The sequence below is a fragment of the Erithacus rubecula genome (genome assembly GCF_903797595.1).
Source record: "Erithacus rubecula genome assembly, chromosome: 6".
NCBI lineage: Eukaryota > Metazoa > Chordata > Aves > Passeriformes > Muscicapidae > Erithacus > Erithacus rubecula.
This window is the reverse complement of record NC_136688.1, coordinates 29,480,863-29,485,822: the sequence shown is the minus strand read 5'-3', so window position 1 is coordinate 29,485,822 and position 4,960 is coordinate 29,480,863. Positions and strand designations below refer to the sequence as shown.

General features: G+C 45.0%; 1 long non-coding RNA gene across 1 annotated transcript; it reads left to right on the top strand.

The window, feature by feature from the left end:
- Positions 1-1,700: 1,700 nt before the first annotated feature.
- On the top strand, positions 1,701-4,759 carry LOC306803832. The gene is made up of 3 exons (XR_013774716.1): positions 1,701-1,913; positions 4,466-4,539; positions 4,680-4,759. It is a non-coding gene; the product is annotated as an uncharacterized lncRNA (long non-coding RNA).
- The last annotated feature ends 201 nt before the right edge of the window (positions 4,760-4,960 follow it).

Here is a 4,960-nt window from a genome sequence, read left to right as displayed (position 1 = left end):
GAGAAGAGAAGAGAAGAGAAGAAAGGAACGGAAAGGAAAGGAAAGGAACGGAAAGAAAGGAAAGGAAAGGAAAGGAAAGGAAAGGGAAAGGAAAAGGAAAGGAACAGGAAAGGAAAGGAAAGGAAAGGAAAGGAAAGGAAAGGAAAGGAAAGGAAAGGAAAGGAAAGGAAAGGAAGGAAGGAAAGGAAAGGAAAGGAAGGAAAAGGAAAGGAAAGGAAAGGAAAGACAGGAAGGAAAGAAAGGAAAGATTTTTGGGGTGGTGCTCAGTGAAAACTGGATCAGTCTGTAACATTACAACACGAAAACAATAACAAAACAAGAACGGAAAAAACCAAGCAAAAAACCAACCAAACAAAAAAAATCCACCAAAAAACTGTGAAGCACAAGTGTTGTCTGCTCTTTAAAGGAAGACTTATACATAATGGCTTTTAAAAAATCCACGGAAGAAACAATCTGCAATAGAAGCGCAGTGGTTCAAAGGACTGCTTTACTGCAAAGTCCCAAACCCTGAATGGTCGGCTTTTCAAATGTCCATCTGTACCTTGGATACAGAAGTCCCATCTGAGCATTGCCTCAGAATTTAAAATCTTGTCCAGAACTTCTGATTAGAAGCAAATTTAGGGGGAAAGCAAATGGGGAACAAAAATGGGAGGCTGAAAGGCGATCAGGCAGCCGTGCACAGGCTCGGGGCAATTAAAGCTCTCCTGAGCGTTCCGCAGAGAGCAGGCTCACTGCGGAGCAAGGGCAGGAGGAAGGGGGCAGAAGTGGGGGGAAGACAGGGCGAGCAGAGGCAGCCAGTCGCCGAGAGATGCGGATCCCACCTTTCGGGGCTGAGGGCCAGGGGCAGGGGGAAGCTGTGAGCGGATGGGCAGACAGCGCCCTACCTCTGTATTTGTGCTCGGGGCTGGTTTATTCTCCCTGGGGAAGCACCCTGCCTTCCTCTGGCGCTGCACAGCCCCTCTCTTCTGAGCTGAATTATCGCTCCCTTCTAGGGGGACTAGCCAGAAGGATTATTTCTGATTAAATCCTCCTTCATATTCTTTTTCCCTTTTCTTTTGTTAAAGTTTTCTGCTATAGATTCTCTCTGCTTAATGTTGCCTCCCCTCTCGTCTTTTCTTCCTCTCATCTGCTTTGCTGCTCTGCCAGTCTCTTTGCTGTCTACCAACGCCTGGTCTCATTTTTCATTTGTCTTTCTCTTGTTCTCTCCTGCCAAGGAAGGGGACCAGCGACTGGCCCCCAACATCACCGCAGTGTAACTAGCTGTAGTTTCTGGCTTTGGTGCTCTTTGTTATCAACGTGTGTTGCAAATAGAATTGTTATGGTAACTGAGAGGCAGGCGAGCCAGTGCCTGACCTACTTCATTGACAGCAAAGCCGAGATAGCTGCTTCATCTGCCTGCCTAATGATTTGTGGTGTCAGCCCGAGATGCCAGCTGGCTTTCCAAAATCACGGGGCAGGTTGGACAATTATCCCTATGTGTGTTTTCCTCGCAGGCCTGTTCTTTCAGCATCTCCCAGGGCTGATGTGGTCCCCTGGCAGCTCAGCGCAGCTGACGGGACTCCCACTCCTTCACCCAAGGCTGGAGCCAAGCGAGGGCCAAAGGCGGGCAGCGCTGGGATCTTCCCTCGTTCCGCCACAGGCAGCAGCGCTTTCCAGAGCCTGCAGCTCCGAACTGCTGAGTCACGCTATTGTGTTTTGGGCTGTTTGTAAAGCACGGGGCTGTTTTGGAAGGGAAATCACAATGGAGGGATATGGCAGCTCCCGCGCAGGGCCCCCCGGGCCCGCTGGGTCCCCTCAGGGCCGCGCTCGCCTTTGTGTGGCGCAGGCCCGAGGAAACCCTCACGGCCCCGCGCCCGAAGAATGCGAGCCTGCCTCCATATTTCCTTTCAATTCACTCGGCCACTCTGGGAAGGGTGAGTTACAATGTAGGAGAAAGGTTACATCTCCTGCCTTTTTGTGGATCGCTGTGCTGCGATAGCAGTTTTGTACAGGCTATAGCTGCGTGCTAGGTGATTCTCTCAGAACTCCCTTTCCCCATCCCCAAACTTCTACTGAAATCAGCACATTTCTCTATGCAAGCTTCAATCCTCAGTAATTTATTGTGGTTTAGAGCAGATAACACTTTGGAAGTTTTTCTGAAGAGCTAACTACAAGTAAATTCAATTCTTAAGTGAAAGCAAAATTAGACCTGGCATGAGCAGAAGGCAGAACAAAGGAATGAAAGAAGGCTCAAAATAAATCTATAGGCAATCTTAGGCAAATCACTTTGCCGGGCTCAGCACTCAAACTTTCTATTGCTAAAATAAAGATTCAGTTTTAAGCATTACCCTTATAACTATTCAAGAACTGCACAGAAAGCATATTAAAGATATGAAAACAGTTATTGTGTGCTATAGGAAAGGTAATTTTCTAAATTTAAAGTCAAGCTCCAGATTATATCCGTGTATCCCAATTTTATGCTCGTGTAACACCACTAAGTTTAGGGAATCTAATATTAAGCTGTGCTAACAGAAGAACAGAGATAATAGATTTAGGTTTTATCAGTAAATGCCATGGCATAATAATGTCTTTGGTATCATTTTATCCATTTCACAAGACACTGACTCTCCTCAACCTGTAGAGTCTTAATACAACCAGAACTGTTACCCGAGTTCCAGCAGCATGTGAGTTAAAATAATCTAACTATTTTAATCCAATCTAAAGTTAAATAATCTAACAGCACCTTATTGTACATCACCTCTATAATCTAATTCTCTCTTCAAGTCTAGTGTTTTTCCAGGGTGTTCCACATTTAGGAGTATCTTACAAATGTTTCTGCATATATTTAATATATTTAAAAAAGCAAAAAACAAACAAACAAACAAACAAAAAAAACCAAAACCAAAAAAACCCCACCACGATCCAGGAATTTTGATCCACTTGCATAGTGAATTTGTACTAGTATGAAAACTTACAAGAGATAAATTTAAAGCCCTGTATTTGACTATTCATGAAAAGCACATAACTGGAAGTTAGATAACTACTGGATAGGACAGATAATTGTTCTATTTTGAGCACTTACTGAAGAAGTCTAAGTGACCTACTAGAATTAAAATATGATTTTTGACATCAAGCCCACCTACCTACGCCTCAAACAGAATTCTCATCAGCATGGAAAAGAGGGAATTTGGGCAAAAAGATTCCACTGAGAAATGTAACTAAAACTCACTTGTAACTATTGTCAGATGACAAAGGGCAAAGGCTAATTTTCTTGGCATGCATTTGTTCTGAATGTGTCTCTGCTGTTCAGCACAGGGAGGGCTGAGGGAAGGCTGTCACCAGCCAGCACATCTGATGAGCAAGTGCCCATCAGCACTTGAATCAGGGCCCTTGAAAGACGCCTGTGGGAAGCTAAAGAAGCAAACACCCCAGTTTTTGGGTTGAAGGTGGATTGCCATGTGCCTGGTAGAAGTCTCCTAACTATGAGGAAATGCTTACACGAGGGATAAACAAGATTAGTAAAAACAAACATAACTACAGGCAGTCACATTATGCCAAATTCATTCCTGGTAAGCCTTGCTGGCTTACACCGCAGGCGTGAGTTTGGCTCAGTGTGTGTGACCTTATCTAAGGCTAGAGCTGTGACATCTAATATGTCCAGATATTAACACTGTATGTACTTGGAGCCTTTCATTTCTAAATGGATTGACAGGTAAGTTCAGTGTGGCATAGAGAAGTCAGGGTACCTTGGATTTGTGCACGCGTGTACGTGCCGTGTGGCACAACCTATGCTCTCCGTGAGTGCCTAAATATAGAAAGTCAATCTATGCGGCGGGGCCATGGGGGCAGGGGAGGCTTTGGCCCTGATCCATTACACCTGGCCTTTCTCGCACACCATGAAAATTTCATGTTGTTTTCCTCCAGTGTCTCCCGCGGTCTTTGTTCCTCTCAGGCCAGTGCTGACCAGCGTCCTCACAGCCAGGGAGGCGGTGAGCTCCGGCTGCTGCAGGCTCCCTTTTGTTGCTCTTGCAACTTCTAATGAGCCGTCAATCAACAACCTTGTTTCTTGGAAGCTTATCTCGTGACTGCTGAGAGGGGCCAGGACCAGGGATAATGTGCAAGTTGGAGGAAAATACACCAAGAACATATTTAAAGTGCTTTTTTAGTTTTACAACCAAGATTTTTTCTCCAAATTATTGTCACATTCGAGCTCTCACTGTAAAAAAAAAAAAAAGGCACTTGGGGTTACAGCATATAAACAACTTGTTACTTTAGGATGAAGGAAGAGCAGTAATCTCTATGCCTTATCGAAGTCATCAGATAAACAGGACAAATTACCTTGCGTCAGACTGGCTGGCAGGTCACCCTTTTTTTGGCAGAAAGAAAGGAGTCTCATTTCTAGAGATGAGTCAAAAGTGGAACCGTGTCGTTAACCCACAAAAGTTTTGGAGGGTTGATTACAAAACATGGTCTTGTTCTCCTTTAGGTCCATCTTTATTGTGTCTGTAACCCAGCTTCGTTACAGATCCAAGGGGGAGAAGTGAAAGATGCTGACAGGAGGTAAGATGAGCTCCAAGGCAGCCAGACCTGGAGTAGTGGATTGAGGCACAGGGTCCCTGACACTGTTCAGACAGAGCCACTTCCTGAACTGGGCTTGTGAGGCAGTCTCACTGGTAAAGCCTGGCCTCTCTTTCCTGCAGCAAAACCAGACAGACTGTTTGAAGGCATCACTAACACATGTCACCTGAATTAAGGCAGTGCTGCAGACCTGTGGAGCTACTTCCCTTGAAGTGCAAAGACCTGAAGGGAAAGCCGATAAAAAAGACAAACGAGAATTTATAAGGTGTTTTAACAGTGTCAAATTGTAGCTTTTTTTTTTGTTTTTGGGCGGGGGGGAGGTCTGTTGGAGGGGGGAGAGAGGGAGGAAGGGAACTATTTTACTTAAGATCTTGGTTTCCTGGAACAGTTTTAACCTTATAAA